Here is a 17,509-nt window from a genome sequence, read left to right on the forward strand (position 1 = left end):
TGACATAATTCTCAGGTCCTAAATTCCGAATTCTAGGAATTTAGGACCTGAGAATTACATCACGGCTTGTAATTGGTCGCGTGGCGGTCACATGAGCGGCACGCGACCAATCAGAAGCCGTGACGTCATGGAAGGTGCTGAACGCGCTCATTTTAAGCAAAGCAGGCTGCCGGTTACCAGCGGTGATGTCCAGGGGCCTCCGGAGAGGTGAGTATATCAATATTTTTTATTTTAATTCTTTATTTTTTACATGGATATGGATCCCAGCGCCTGAAGGAGAGTTTCCTCTCCTTCAGACCCTGGGAACCATACACTGGGAACTTACGATTCCGATTCCCGATACCACAAAAGTATTGGATCTCGGTATCGGAATTCCGATACCGCAAGTATCGGCCGATACCCGATACTTGCGGTATCGGAATGCTCAACACTAGTAGACAGCTATTAAGTCTCCTCTTAGCCTTCTATTCCGCAAGCTAAACATCCCCAGATCTTTTAACTGTTCCTCGTAGGACATACCTGGAGTCTGCTCACTATCCTGGTAGCTCTACTCTGAACTTTCTCTAGTTTTTCAATGAATTTTGTACAATGTGGTGCCCAGAACTGGACACAGTATTCCAGATGAGGTCTGACCAAGGAGGAGTAGAGGGGGATAATTACTTCACATGATCTAGACTATATGCTTTTCCTAATACATCATAGAACTGTGTTTGCCTTTTTTACTGCTGCATCACACTGTTGACTCGTGCAGTCTGTGATCTATTAGTATACCCAAGCCTATCTCATTCATGCTGTTGCTTTGTTGTATTCCTATCATTCTGTAGATATAATTTTCGTTTTTCTTGCCCAGATGTAGAATCTTGCATTGCACTGCCCAGTGTACAAACTAACATAGATCTTACTTAAAGGGAACCTATCACCCCGTTTTTTAAAGATTAAATAAAAATAGTGTGAAATAGGGGCAGAGCTGGGCTTTACATTACTGCCTTTTTGGTGCCTTTACACCCCCGTTAGGCTGCCGAAATACCTTTGTGAAGTGGCCGTTTTGTCCTGTCACTCAAGTTGGTCAGGTCGGATGGGCGTGGTCACAGCGCTGTTTCTCCCCCAGATCAGGCTCATCATTACGTTGGTGGCGTAGTGGTGTGCGCATGTCCAAGGTCCCGAATCCTGCACAGGGGTGTGAAAATAGCAGCGATGTCCGTTATTCCATTGGTGGTCGGTGGGCGCGGCCATCTTGCTTTGGCCACGCGTGCGCAGAAGCGGCGCTCTGCTGGCCGCGGCTTCAGGAAAATGGCCGCGGGCATCCGCGCGTGCGCAGATGGCTATCGCGGCGGCCATTTTCGTGAAGCCGAGATGCGAACTCTGCTTCACGAAAATGGCCGCCGCGATAGCCATCTGCGCACGCGCGGATGCCCGCGGCCATTTTCCTGAAGCCGCGGCCAGCAGAGCGCCGCTTCTGCGCACGCGCGGCCAAAGCAAGATGGCCGCGCCCACCGACCACCAATGGAATAACGGACATCGCTGCTATTTTCACACCCCTGTGCAGGATTCGGGACCTTGGACATGCGCACACCACTACGCCACCAACGTAATGATGAGCCTGATCTGGGGGAGAAACAGCGTTGTGACCACGCCCATCCGACCTGACCAACTTGAGTGACAGGACAAAACGGCCACTTCACAAAGGTATTTCGGCAGCCTAACGGGGGTGTAAAGGCACCAAAAAGGCAGTAATGTAAAGCCCAGCTCTGCCCCTATTTCACACTATTTTTATCTAATCTTTAAAAAACGGGGTGATAGGTTCCCTTTAATCATTTCTTTGTCTACTCTAGTGTTAGCTATCCCTCCTAGCTTTGCATCGTCTGTAAATTTGATTAGTTTACCTTAAGTTTCCTTATCTAGATCATTTATAAGAATGTTGAACAATACTGGGGCCAAGAGAGAGCCTTGTGGTACCCCACTTGAAACACTCTTCTAATTGGATGAGCAACCATTTATTACCACTCTTTGAGTACAGTCACTGGGTGAGTTATGAATTCACCTAACCATACGCTTGTCAGGCTTTTTAACAAGCGATTAAGTTCTGTGTTCTGTTCACCTATGCTGGTCTCTTTAAATGCTTCCAATTCTTCCTTCTTTTCGGGATTGTTACCAATTATGCAGTGAGAATTTCATTTAGCAAAATCTCCCATCCTTTTTGGACATTTCTGTCCTTTAGAACATTCAGCCATTGGACCTTTGCAATCCTATTTCTAAATCCATTAATATCTGCCTTTCTAAAGTCCAACTTTAAAGTCTTAGTCCCTGCTGTTCTTCCTCTTCCAATCCAGAATTTGAGTATAGCATGATTGCTGCCTCCTAAATTCCCAGCCACCTTTACTTCCTCAACCAATTCCTCCCTGTTGGTAAGAATTAGATCCAAGATTACAGATCCTGATTTTCTCTTTTACCTTTTGAAAGATAAAGTTGTCAGCAAGAGAAGATAATAATTTTCTGGACCCATTATTTTTGCCCGAGAGAGATTCCCAACAAATATCTAAATTGTTAAAATCTCCCATGATCACTATGTTGTACTTTTTTGAGAACACAGGCATCTGATTTAAAAAAAGGTCATTCATATCTTCAGTCTACAAAGGTGGCCTATAGTAAATACCTACAATAGTGTATTTTCTGTTCTCTCCTTGCATTCTACAGAGCTACCATTCTCTGAAGCTTGGATCTCTGTTGAGATATACATTTTCCTAACATACAATGCAACACCTCTTCCCCTCTTGGTAATCCTGTTTTTAATAAATAAGTTGTAACCTTTAAGGTTTGTATTCCAATCAATTGTATCATCCTTTACTCTCTTTTAAGAGTTTGATAATCCTCTCCTTTGTTTCAATTGACATCTCTCATGTTGGAGCCATGATTCATGTCAGTCCACTTGGTGCAACAGCTCTCCAAGGTATGATCACCACTTTTTAGATGCAGACTAACGTGCAGATCTAGTTTGATGCAGGTGTTATTTTTGGGAATGAAAATTTACAGGGTGATTCCATAATTTTTTCCCTATGCTTGGTTGAAAAAGTAACCATTACTGACTACCAAATTTTTTGTTCTTGATTTCTTTTAGTGTTTCTTAAAGCCAGAAAGTTGCCATTTGAAATGACTTTAGTTTTGTGCCATGTCTGTGATCTGCTTTTTTTCTTCAAAATTAAACAACTGAATGAACATCCTCCAAGGCCGGTGATTCCATAATTTTTGCCAGGGGTTGTATAATTTTCTCCATAAAGAGTGAAAATAAGGTAAATATACTAACCAGAGTTCATCCTGTACGTGGTGCTGCTGCTACCCCCGACTCCAACGTGCGTTTCACACGTTGCTTCATCAGGGAGCCGGAGCCCACCTCAAAGTGGGGGATACAGCCAGCTGACGTACTATTCCATCAGGTGACAAAAAGGGGTTAAGCACATCAAGGGCTCTGCAAACATGACATGGTATCCACTATCTATTCCAGACAATTGTGTGCCAAATGGAGCTCCTTCCCTTCCGAGCCCTGCCATGTGCCAAAACAATGGTTTTCCACCACATATGGGGTATCAGTGTACTTAGGAAAAATTGCACAACAACCATTTTCTCTTGTAACCTTTGTGAAAAAGACAATTTTGGGGCTAGAATAACTTTTCTATTGAAAAAAGTTATATTTACAGTTTATTTATTTCACATTGCTATAATTCCACTGAAGCGCCTGAAAGATTACCGTAATAAACTTCTTGAATCTGGTTTTGAACTTTTTTTAGGGCTGTAGTTTTTCAAATGGTGTCACTTTTGGGTATTTTCTGTCTTCTAGGCCCCTCAAAATCACTTCAAATGTGATGTAGTCCCCCCCCCAAAAAATTGTTTTTGTAAATTTTGTTGGAAAAATTAGAAATTACTTATCAACTTACAACTCTTTCAACTTATTAGCACAAAATAATTATGTTTCAACAATGATGTTGATGTAAAGTAGACATGTGGCTTTAACTATTTTGTGTGTCATGGCTTTCTGAGTTAAAAACATAAAAATTAAAAGTTTGAAAATTGTGTAGCGTGCAAAATTTTCACCAAAATTCCAATATTTTCACAAATAAACGCAAACAATATCAATCTAAATTTACCACTAAAATGAAATAGAAAAAAAAAACTGTCTCAGAATAAGTGGGATCCGTTGAAGCGTACCAGAGTTATTACCAAATAAAGTGACAGTGGTCAGAATTGTAAAATTTGACCTGGCCAGGAAGGTGAAAACAGGCTCGAGGGTGAAGTAATACGATTTTTATTTATGTCAATGGGAAATAGTTTTTTTTTTCCCAACAAGTTTTAAAAACATTGCTATGAAAAAAAAGGAATTGTCACTTTTTTACTTTTTTTTATTCAGATTCCTTATGGAACCTGCTCCAAAAAGTTAAAAGTGGCAAAAACAAGGGTGAAAAACACCTAAAAACTTAAATCCTCTTAAAAAAAACAAAAACCTTGGGTTATTTTTTTGCCGCAGAAAGCTTGTGACTAGTGTTGAGCATTCTGATACCGCAAGTATCGGGTATCGGCTGATATTTGCTGTATCGGAATTCCGATACCGAGTTCCGATATTTTTGTGATATCAGAAGTCGGAATCGGAAGTTCCCAGTGTATGGTTCCCAGGGTCTGGAGGAGAGGAGACTCTCCTTCAGGCCCTGGGATCCATATTCATGTAAAAAATAAAGAATTAAAATAAAAAATATGGATATACTCACCCCTCCGGCGGCCCCTGGACCTTACCGATGTAACCGGCAGCCTCCGTTCCTAAGAATGAGGAGTTTAGGACCTGCGATGACATCGCGGCTTGTGATTGGTCGCGTGAGCGGTCACATGAGCGGTCACGCGACCAATCACAAGCCGTGATGTCATCGAAGGTCCTAAACTCCTCATTCTTAGGAATGGAGGCTGCCGGTTACATCGGTAAGGTCCAGGGGCCGCTGGAGGGGTGAGTATATCCATATTTTTTATTTTAATTCTTTATTTTTTACATGAATATGGATCCCAGGGCCTGAAGGAGAGTTTCCTCTCCTTCAGACCCTGGGAACCATCCAGGATAGCTTCCAATACTTGTGTCCCATTGACTTGCATTGGTATCAGGTATCGGTATCGGCGATATCCGATATTTTTTGGATATCGGCCGATCCCATCCGATACCGATACCTTTGAGTATCGGAAGGTATCGCTCAACGCTACTTGTGACTATATCCCTACCCTCTGTTTTTGCTTGGATCTAGCCCTTTTGTTCTGACAAGTCCCTTTTGCCAATGTCAGACTGCTCTCCTGGATTTGCAGAAGGCCATGTTTTTTTGTAGAAACCTGCATTTATTACCATCTTACGAATTTCATTTTCTAGTTGCTGTCTCTCCGCTGACTCTTGAAACATTTTTTTTCTGAATGTTCTTTGTGTAGCAAAATGCATTTGCATCAATGAGTCTGACGTTGGCTGTCATTTCCTCTTCTTTATTCTTCTAGAGGCTTGTAGATGCAGAGCGAAGGAGTCAGCTACAATACGGCAGAGTAAAATTAGCAGAGTATGTGGCTGCAGTGGGCTGGAATGTGCGACACGGCCAAACATGTGAATGCATTTTGCCTCTCTGATATTTGGCCTGTCTTAAAATATCTTCCACTCCCGGTCTGGAGGCGGAGGAGAACTTCGAGACAGAAACTCAGTCTGCTTTAAACTTTACCAAACTTTGTTTTTTTATCAATACGATCTGCAGGGAACTGAGCTACAGAAGCCAGAGGTTGGTTACCTTTATATTAACTGTAATTCCTTTCATATACAGTATATCTATAGCATTGTGTTATAAGTTTTTTTTAGACTTGCCTAAGGCTATGATCCCATGATGAGTTTTTTTACGCTGCGTGTTTTTGAAAAAATGCAAGTAACCTTGGTGGGCGCAGAAAATCTGCAACATCAAATCTCAGCCATAGGGTAAGTTCACACTGGGTGTTTTTTTCTGCAGCAAAACCTGATTTCTTGGCATGAAAGAAGCTGCAGTAAAAAAGTATGTTTTCCTTGGCTGCGTTTTTCGTGCATTTTTGGCATGCTCGATTTGACAAAAAAAACAAACAAGTTGTGTGCATGAGATTTCTGAAATCTCAGACTTTGATTGTACGGTAAAACGCAGCTGAAAATTTGCATAAAAAAAGGCACCGCAAAAACGCCTTAGACTTCACTAATATAATATATTCCGGCATGGGATGGTATATTGTGTCTTTTCTGGAATATTATAGAGTACCGATATACATGCGCGTTTGTGCCGCCAGCTGTTGTTGAACCTCATGTATCAGCGTGGTCTAGGAGCTGTAATTGCAGCAAAAATCATACTTTTTTTAAGCATATTTAACGATTGTTTAGTCAATTTTTCTTTTCCTAAAACTAAAAGGCTCGTAGCATAGATGCATATGTGAGTCACACAAAAAAATAAGCCCTGACACCACTCCATCGATGAGAAAATTAAAAATGGCTTTCAGAAAATGGCGACACAAAACAAATGTTATTTTTGTTTTTTTTGCAAAGTTCAGAATATTTTGAACTACTAAAATATATAAAAAAAACATCTCATATGGCGGTTTTCATACTTACCTGAAAAATTATGTTCCCAAGTCATAATTACCGCACAATGATCACAGTGAAAACAAAATAAAAGTTGGTTGAAATATTTTTTTTTAACCATTTCACCGCACTTGGAATTTTTTTTACTCCTGTTTTTAGTCCTTTATTAGGGAAAATAAATAGAGGGCTCTAAAACTACAACTTGTGCAACAAAAAAACAAACCCATGTATGGCTATGTCGATGAAAACATGAAAAACTAAAGAAGTTTTGGCTTCTGGAAGAAGTGGAGGAAAAATGAAAGGGCAAAAATTAAAAGTGAGATTTTGTTATGTATTTGAGTGTATATATCTATATGTTTTTATATATATATATATATATATATATATATATATATATATATATATATATATATACACACCGTATTTTTCAGACTATAAGACGCACCGGACCATAATACGCACCCCAAATTATGGGGTGAAAATAGCAGAAAAAAGATTTTATAAGATGGAGGTCCATCTTGTTGTCTGAATTTAAGGTATTTTACCTGAGGGCTGGTGGTGGTACAGCAGGGTCACAGGAAGCATGGTCCTTCCTCTCGATAAATCCGGTCCTGTGTCGGCGGAACTGATGTTTGGTGGAGGCTGTGGGGAGTGCACCTTAGCAGGGTCCCTTCCTGCTAAGGTGGGTGACGCCACTGCCTGGTGTCCACGGGGGTTTGCGGCAGTGGTGTGGCGGCGGCAGAGGTGTGATGCAGAGGCGCGGTGGGCGGTATGGCGTGCACCTGTGCAGGGTTCCTGTTATGATCTGGTGGCCTAGGAGCAGCATGAGATGTACCCTGGAGAATGTGGTACCTGTACTGACCACGCACCCTGAACTTAACAACCCAACTAGAAGTAGCCGTGGGATGTTCCTGACACTCCCTAGACACCTCGTCACAGCCGGAGGACTAAATACCCCTAAAGATAGAAAAGGGAAAACTATCTTGCCTCAGAGAAAATCCCCAAAGGATAGACAGCCCCCCACAAATATTGACTGTGAGAGGAGAGGGATTTAACATACACAGACTGAAATCAGGATTTAGCAAAGGAGGCCATTCTAGCTAGATAGAAAAGATAGGACAGAGTACTATGCGGTCAGTATTAAAATACTAGAAAATATCCACCACAGAAAATACAAAATCTCCACATCTAACTAAAGATATAGAGGGTATATCTGCATCTCCAGAGATACCAGCTTGGATGAGCAAGTCCTTATACAGACCAAGCTGGACAAGACAAAATATAGAAATGCACTTGAACTATAAAGCCACAGCATGTGGACTGCAAAAACAAAACCAGAACTTATCTTTGTAGAAATGAACTGCAAAGCAGGACAGACCAGGCAGAGATGTGAATCCTCCAAAAACAATGGACAACTGGCACTGACTAAAGGGTGGAACAAAACTAAATAGCCCAGAGAAATGCATTACGTGGGCCCACCTGATGAAATGCTGCGATTGAAGACAGCAGCGCTACCACTTATAACCACCGGAGGGAGCCCAAGAGCAGATTTCACAACAGGTCCCTTCCTCAGGTGTGGTGATGTCAAGGCCCGGTGTCCAAGGCAAGCAGCAGATTCGGGTTAATCACGGGTTTTTCGGTGGCGGCGGCCATCTTCCTGAGGCCGCACATGCCCAGATTGAGTACTTTGCTTCCTGGGGCTTCAGGAAAATGGCCAGGGGAGGCAGCGCATGCGCAGATGGAGATCCTGGCGCACTTGGCTTCAGGAAAATGGCCGCCATAATCTCAATCTGCGAACCTGCGGCCTCAGGAAGATGGCCGCCGCCACCAAGAAACCCATGATTCACTCGGCTCTGCTCTCCATGGACACCGGGCAGCGGCGTCACCTCACCTGAGGAAGGGACCCTGCTCAGGTGCACCTCGTACTGCCCACCACGCCTCAGCATCGCCGCACCTCCGCCGCTGCCACACCACACCACTGCCGCAAACAACTGGTAAGCCTGCATTCGCACTATAAGACGCACCCCCCATTTTCCTCAAAAGAGACCACTGCAAAATGCTCAGTTTCTCAGATTTTTCTCTTCATAGGTATATTTTTGAGTAAAATGTAAATTGTTCTTTTATTCTATAAACTTCTGACAACATGTCTCCGAATTTCCAAGCAATAAATTGTGTATTTTTCTTCCGAAAAGGAGAAATGGACAAAATAAAAAAAAAATAACCAGTTCTTTCAGACCTCAAATAATGCAAAGAAAACAAGTTCATAATCATTTATAAATACAATACTAATGTTTTACCTCAGGAAGAGTTCAGAAATAGTGATGAGCGAGTATACTCGTTGCTCGGGTGATCTCCAAGTATTTGTTAGTGTTCGGAGATTTAGTTTTCATCACCTCAGCTGTATGATTTACAGCTACTAGCCAGGCTGAGTACATGTGGGGGTTGCCTGGTTGCTAGGGAATCCCCACATGTATTCAAGCTGGCTGGTAGCCGTAAATGATTCAGCTGAGGTGATGAAAACTAAATCTCTGAGTAGTCATAAATACTCGGAGACCACGCGAGCAATGAGTATATTCGCTCATCACTATTCAGAAATCAATATTTTGTGGAATAACCATGATTTTTAATCACAGCTTTCATGCGTCTTGGCATGCTTTCCACAAGTCTTTCACACTGCTTCTGGCGCAAAAATGTAAGCAGTTCTTCTTTGTTTGATGGCTTGTGACTATCCATCATCCTCATGATTACATTCCAGAGGTTTTCAATGGGGTTCAGGTCTGGAGATTGGGCTGCCCATGACAGGATTATGAGGTGGTGGTCTCTTCATTTTTACCAGAGCTGTATACAGGTCCTTCTCAAAAAATTAGCATATAGTGTTAAATTTCATTATTTACCATAATGTAATGATTACAATTAAACTTTCATATATTATAGATTCATTATCCACCAACTGAAATTTGTCAGGTCTTTTATTGTTTTAATACTGATGATTTTGGCATACAACTCCTGATAACCCAAAAAACCTGTCTCAATAAATTAGCATATTTCACCCGTCCAATCAAATACAAGTGTTTTTTAATAACAAACAAAAAAAACATCAAATAATAATGTTCAGTTATGCACTCAATACTTTGTCGGGAATCCTTTGGCAGAAATGACTGCTTCAATGCGGCGTGGCATGGAGGCAATCAGCCTGTGACACTGCTGAGATGTTATGGAGGCCCAGGATGCTTCAATAGCGGCCTTAAGCTCATCCAGAGTGTTGGGTCTTGCGTCTCTCAACTTTCTCTTCACAATATCCCACAGATTCTCTATGGGGTTCAGGTCAGGAGAGTTGGCTGGCCAATTGAGCACAGTAATACCATGGTCAGTAAACCATTTACCAGTGGTTTTGGCACTGTAAGCAGGTGCCAGGTCGTGCTGAAAAATGAAATCTTCATCTCCATAAAGCATTTCAGCCGATGGAAGCATGAAGTGCTCCAAAATCTCCTGATAGCTAGCTGCATTGACCCTGCCCTTGATGAAACACAGTGGACCAACACCAGCAGCTGACATGGCACCCCACACCATCACTGACTGTGGGTACTTGACACTGGACTTCAGGCATTTTGGCATTTCCTTCTCCCCAGTCTTCCTCCAGACTCTGGCACCTTGATTTCCGAATGACATGCAAAATTTGCTTTCATCAGAAAAAAGTACTTGGGACCACTTAGCAACAGTCCAGTGCTGCTTCTCTGTAGCCCAGGTCAGGCGCTTCTGCCGTTGTTTATGGTTCAAAAGTGGCTTTACCTGGGGAATGCGGCACCTGTAGCCCATTTCCTGCACACGCCTTTCCACACCAGACTCAGTCCACTGCTTCCTCAGGTTCCCCAAGGTCTGGAATCGGTCCTTCTCCACAATCTTCCTCAGGGTCCGGTCACCTCTTCTCGTTGTACAGCGTTTTCTGCCACATTGTTTCCTTCCAACAGACTTACCATTGAGGTGCCTTGATACAGCACTCTGGGAACAGCCTATTTGTTGAGAAATTTCTTTCTGGGTCTTACCCTCTTGCTTGAGGGTGTCAATGATGGCCTTCTTGACATCTGTCAGGTCGCTAGTCTTACCCATGATGGGGGTTTTGAGTAATGAACCAGGCAGGGAGTTTTTAAAAGCCTCAGGTATCTTTTGCATGTGTTTAGAGTTAATTAGTTGATTCAGAAGATTAGGGTAAAAGGTCATTTAGAGAACCTTTTCTTGATATGCTAATTTATTGAGACAGGTTTTTTGGGTTATCAGGAGTTGTAGGCCAAAATCATCAGTATTAAAACAATAAAAGACCTGACTAATTTCAGTTGGTGGATAATGAATCTATAATATATGAAAGTTTAATTGTAATCATTACATTATGGTAAATAATGAAATTTAACACTATATGCTAATTTTTTGAGAAGGACCTGTATATACATTCACAAATGGGTGAATAATAAGCTTTTTAATATACTTATCATACCAATTCTCACACGTTTACATGCAGCGGATATGCTCTGTCAGCCGCCACTACTTATTTTGCAGAATGCATCACAGAGGGTGACTTGTTGGTACCATCGAACTTATTTCTACTTCTGTTATTATTGCATAGTTCTCACATAACCACTTTCATGAGGACTAGTGATGATTGAACATGCAGGGATAAGGTGATATTCGGCATGCTTGTGTGCTGAGTCTTCGGTGTGCTCCAAAAATATGTTTGCGTTCCCATGGCTGCATGTCTCGCGGCTGTTCGACAGCCATAACTCATGAAGGGATCTGTATAAGGATTCACCATTAGCAAATTTTGCAGCTCTCTGGAATATTATATTATAGTACCTAGAGATGAGGAAATGCCTAATGTAGTAACTGGAGGGAGCAGAAACCTTGACCATTGTCAAATTTGCCCCCAAGTAACTCTACTGCTCAGAGGTGAATCTTGAGGATTCATATATATTGGTTGTTTTGTTAGTGCTGCATTTCTTGGCATCCAGTGCTCAGGAAACATATGTCATTATTACTATACCAGCAATACTGTAGTACAGATAGAAATAGATTAAAAACCAGAAATGGAAGTTTTATCCTTATTCCTTTCACACATTGATGACCATTGTGACATATGAGTGTGTGGTGGTGAATTGTGGTGATCTAGGAAGAAGTGGAAGTAGCAGGTTAACTGATAAGGTCCATGAAGGTGGAATATTTATCTTACATTCTAAAAGCAATTTAGCAAGTAATGGCTTAATGATGTCCTTGTGAATACAGCAGCAACTGTATAATTGGATGATATCATCACATTGAAATTCACCAAGGGGCCTCTGCAACAGTATCAGACTGCAGGACAAATATCACATTTTTTTGGGTTTCAAAATAGCTAGAACCAATTTCTATTATCAATAAATTCTGTACGAAAAGGTATTATCCTGGCAAAATCAAACTTCCACAAGAGCTTGGAGCTGTCAAAAATAAACTCAGCATCGATGATTTGCGTGCCCAAGTGCAGAACATTCCTCAATCATTAAAGAGGGTCTCCAAGAATGTAATAAAATGGCCCCTGTCATGTAATTTAAATGGCAGCCCATCTTCTTCATGAGCCAGGATGGGCTGCAGTCTGAAGAAACACAGCTCCCAAGACCCGTGTTTAAATTGACAGAGAAGGTGTATCATAAGCACACGTACCCCCGTGAGCCAAGGAGAAAAGCTGTGACATGACAAGAAATAAATCTTCTCCTCGGCTTACTGAATCCAATCCATTTGGTGTTTCAATTTCAGTGTTGAGGAGTGTAAGTACCGGCACCCACCTGCATCCAGCACAGGCTGCTCCCTGGTCTGCGCAGACACGGGAAGAGGAGATGTCACCATTCCACTAGCAGTAGGAACAGTGAAGCCTGTGATTGGACAACTGGGAAGAGGAGATGTCACTAGTGATGAGCGAGTGTACTCGTTGCTCCGAGTATTTATGACTGTTCAGAGATTTAGTTTTCATCGCCCCAGCTGAATGATTTACAGCTACTAGCCAGGCTGAGTACTTCAGCTGCAGCGATGAAAACTAAATCTCTGAGCAGTCATAAATACTCGGAGACCACCCGAGCGTGCTCGGGAAAACCCAAACAACGAGTATACTCGCTCATCACTAGATGTCACCATTCCACCAGCAGTAGAAACAGTGAAGCCTGTGATTGGATGACTGGGAAGAGGAGATGTCACCACTCCACTAGCAGTAGTACCACTTAAGCCTGTAATTGGATACAGAGTTCAGGTGACTTGACCAATGCATCATTGGATGATTTTCTGCTAAAGCGCTGCTCAAGTCTCCTAACCGCTGCAGCCACCCACATGCAGCAGCAATCCTGCTAAAGGTGAAATAGCGATGTCTCCTTTTCAAACATCACAGACTAGGTACTAGATAGTTCGCCTTTGTTTAGGAAAAGCCCACTCCAAACCCTGGATTACTCTGCTCTTTGTGCAGTGACCATTACTTGCACATCTGATGAAGGGTGCTATACCCGAAACATGAAGTGTTTGTACACTGCGGTGTGATCTAGGGATAATAAAAATTCTTCAGAAATCTAAGCATTTCAACATGTCTATTGGGGTGCACTTCCTTCTATCTACTATAGTTTGACAGGAGCTTAGTCTTTGGCTCTTGAGGAACTACCACCCTCCACAAATTTAACCATTTCAGAAGGGTGTGCCACCTTCCTTTTTGATGTTTTGTCTCCTCTTCATGTATCAGCACAGATAAAAGAGCGGCCTGCACTGGATCCTGGTGGGAGTTGGTTGGTGATTATCGCATAGTTTGTTTTATTAACCTAAAGAATAATTAGTCTGAAAGATAGCTGTAAATACAGTACAGTAGTTGTTATAGGATCAGCCCACATCAGTGTGAAATGGAGGTAATAGGTTGCCTGTAACAAGGTGCAAATTTCCAGGTTTTGTTTTGTTTGTCCACTTAAGAACTTACTATGTAAACTTTTTGATAAAGCTGAAGGGAATTTTTATGTGTGGCCAGATGGTAGCACAGAGTAAAGACCCTATAGCATGGTAACCTGTGATTACATGGTAATAATGACATATTTTTATTATATTTTACATCACTTTTCCCTATCACCATTTACTGCCTAAGGATATTTTTCCACGGTCAGTTAAACGCTGCGGATTGGACGCTGCGTACAGCCGCAGAGTCCAGATGTTATAGCATAGTGGATGGGATTTTATGAAATCCCATCTCCACTATGTGTGCACGGACACCTCCAGCTTCCCTGCTTATACGCACATGCGGCGCATCTTTCCAGACCGCAGCATGTCTATTTATCTTGCGGAGACGCCCAGTCTCTGCAAGATAAATATCACAGTCCAATGTATAGGATGCGGTGATTCAATGAACACATGCGGAATAACCGTGTGTACAAAAGGGGGCATTGCTTTGGACGGAGCTGCGTAAAAATTGTAAGACCCCTTATCCCTCTCTGTATATACAGTGTATATGTACAGTATATCACAAAAGTGAGTACACCCCTCAATTTTTTGTAAATATTTTATTATATCTTTTTGTGGGACAAAGCTGAAGATATGACATTGATACAATGTACAGAAGTCAGTGTACAGCTTGTATAACAGTGTAAATTTGCTGTGCCATCTAAATAGCTCAATACAAAGCCATTAATGCCTAAACCGCTGGCAACAAAAAAGTGAGTACACCCCTAAGTGAAAATGGTCAAAATGTGCCCAATGAGCCATTTTCCCTCCCTGTTGCCATATACCGTATTTTGGGGGGGGGGAAATGGGGGCGCATCTTATAGTCAGAATATACTTACAAATAGTGTGGCAGCAGGAGTCAGGTTATTCTGCAGCGGGCCCGGTCCGACGCTGCAGGGCGATGATCTCACTCCCTTCCCAGGCTGGTGCGGCAGGTTCGGCGGTGCTCTGTGGTGCGGGGCACTTAACTCAGAGCTCGGCAACAGATTACTGACGTGGCCATCATACCAAAGTCCTGCCAATCTGTTTTTCCAACTTTAGGAGTAATCTTAGAACTTGTGTAAAAACACTCAATCTTTGGCCTAAGGATCTCCTCAGTGACTTATTTTATTCCTGTAATTACCATTTAGCTAAAAATGATCGACATTAATGGATTCTTTTTTAAGCTTTGGTATTATGTGACTGTTCTCAGTTTAAAAGGGGAAGTACACGCAAGTACCGCACAGTGTACCCTACTGTGGAATGTCCAGGGTTGGTGATGACAAGGTCATCTACAAGGTGTAGGTTCCTTGGCATTTAGGGTCAAATTATTGTGTTCTCTCTAGAAATGTAAATAGGATTAGTTAAAATTTGGATTTGTTTTTCACATTAGGTTCAAAATACTTTCAATAAAAATAACTAAAAATACTTGTAAAGAAAACACATTGGCTAATGACTTTGTTAATTGGTGTATAGTGGATAGAGTTATTCAACACGTCAGATTAAAGGAGTGTATACCGCTTTCATTTTTTTTAGGTATGGCTAAAGTGTGATAAACAGGACGTACTCATCTGCCTATCCCCTCCCACTCTTACATTTCACTTGCCAGTTACCTTGCCAGTCTCTTTTCCTTCTGTTCTTGCTTTTTTGCTGCATGAGTACAACAACCAGTCAGTGGCCACAGCGTTGACCAGTGCATCTCCACTGTCAGCAGTCACATGGCGACAAATCCAGAAGAGAAGTAGAGGAGACTGGAATTTCATCTGAGGATAAAAGCTCCTTTAATATCAGTCGAGATCTCTAATTCTATAGGGACTAGATGACAGCATTGTGTACATGGGGGCCTCCGTACTCTATCCATCTGATGTGACAGGAATGAGGGATCAGACATGTTGAATTTTAATTGATGATGATCAATGAATGGTGAGGGAGATCAGTGAGTGGAACAGGCTGCCACGAGAGGTGGCGAGTTCTCCTTCAATGGAAGTCTTCAAACTGAAGCTGGACAGACATGTCTAAGATGGTTTAGTGAATCCTGCATTGAGCAGGGGGTTGGGCACAACCCTGGAGGTCCCTTCCAACTCTAACGTTCCAAAATAAGCCACTACCAAAGGTGTCTAACAGCGGCCTACTTCTCTATTCCAATACAAAACACAAACAATTGGCCGGACCAAGTATGTATGTCTTTGAGGAAGTGGTAAGAGCTGTAGGCCAGATGGCCAAGCTATCGTATTCGTAGGGCTACCTTTAGATGATCTACAATGCACTATTGAGTTGTTGATCCTAGGATGACCTCAAATATCTGATGTGCTACAAATGCATAGTGTGATGCCAGAGCATGATGTTTATGTTTCTGCAGAATCAAGACATTTCTCACCAGCATTATGGCTTTTTTTCATAACAAAGACCAACAAATCCTGAAAAAACCCATTATCTTAAAAAGTGATCTACTCTGAGTGTTTGCCAAATGCGCAGGTGAATTAGTGTCAGCTCCCTGGACATGCACCTATAAGACTTTAGTGACTTAAAATAGAAATATCCCTTATCTCTTCCAAATGGAAAAAAATATGAACACAATTGTAGCCAGAATAAGCAAGTGACCAGAAATAATGAAGCATATCTAATTTCTCTTCTGACTGATGGACCGTTTCCAGTGGTTTGAATTAGTTTTATTGACCCCCTAGGTTTTCTAACCCTAAGGACTCCTACACACAAGCTTATGAAAACACATTACTGATACAATATAATAGTAAAATGCAGAAACTGAGCTACATATGGTTATGCTATGTGTCAAGCATGTTGCTGTAGAAGATCTGGCAGTCACACAGAAGCCATAGTTAGTGTTTATACTAATCTGAATTTTCAATACACTGTTAGCTCCTTTGAGAAAAATTTGTCTTACATATAGCATCTCACATAGCATACAGTATAGAAATAAGTGGTGTGTATAGTTTCAAACACTAACATGGGTAAGTTATTTAGGACTGAAGTACATCAGTAAAGAGGTACTGCTTTCATGGGTCAGCTGCCTACTGTACTCCTGAGGTGCACTTTCAACTTATTGAAGTCCATATAGCATCACTTTAGGCACCATCCACATTAGCCAAAGTGGTTTGATGGTTGAACAACTATTACAGGATTGCTCGTATGGTGAATGATCGTTGTGCAGATGCTTTCATACAAATTTTAAGCCATATTGTTCATTACCACACATTCTCAATAATACCATGCAACAGATGGATGATCTCTCTAAGAATATTGTTTAGAGAAAAATTGCTTTTGGACAAAATATCTTTCTCTCAATGAAAGTTTAAACAACTGATTATTGAACGAAACAATCAAACATAGTCAACAGACTTTGAGGTAGAAAAGTGTCCCTATTTGACTATCACCTTATATAGCCCCATCCGTCTACTGTCTCTCCTTGTCCCTCTCATGGAGACACTACCATCTTGTGACTGTCCTCCACAGAAATCTTCTACCTTGTTACTGCCCTTCTGCCACCTTCTGTCTCACCTTGTCACACTCAGAGAGCTGCTACCATATATTATCTGTCCTTCACAGAGATCTGCCATCTTGTCACTGCCTTCCTTTGCAGGACCTTGGGCCATCTACGGTCTTACCTTGTGCCACTCACAGAGCCAATATCATATTGTGTCTCTCCACGGAAATCTGCCATTTTGTGATTGCCTGCCTTTCCCACCACAGACTTTCTGCCACCTATTGTCTCACCTTGTCACACCCACTACCAACTTGTGCCTGTCCTCCACAGAAATCTGCCACCTTGTGACTGCCCTCCTTGCCCCTATACACCATCTGCCACCTACTATCTCACCTTGTCACAAGTGTAGAGCCACTACCATCTTTTGTCTGTCCTTCATAGAGATCTGTCGTCTTGTAACTTCCCGCATTTGCCACCATGGACCTTCTGACACCTATTGTTTCACC

At 41.9% G+C, this 17,509-nt stretch overlaps 1 protein-coding gene across 3 annotated transcripts in view; it reads left to right on the forward strand.

Moving 5' to 3' along the window:
- SGCG (sarcoglycan gamma) overlaps positions 1–17,509 on the forward strand; it is a 331,065-nt gene that overhangs the window by 125,384 nt on the left and 188,172 nt on the right. Inside the window, exon 1 of one of the 3 annotated variants that reach the window (XM_077298387.1) lies at positions 5,628–5,783. The exons of 1 other annotated variant lie outside the window; for it this stretch is intronic. The gene's annotated coding sequence lies outside the window, so the exon portion shown is untranslated. Of the gene's footprint in view, positions 1–5,627; positions 5,784–17,509 lie in introns of those variants that run through there. One more of the 3 variants, XM_077298388.1, reaches the window with a different exon arrangement.

This window comes from Ranitomeya variabilis, chromosome 3, assembly GCF_051348905.1.
Source record: "Ranitomeya variabilis isolate aRanVar5 chromosome 3, aRanVar5.hap1, whole genome shotgun sequence".
In the NCBI taxonomy this organism is placed as follows: Eukaryota; Metazoa; Chordata; class Amphibia; order Anura; family Dendrobatidae; genus Ranitomeya; species Ranitomeya variabilis.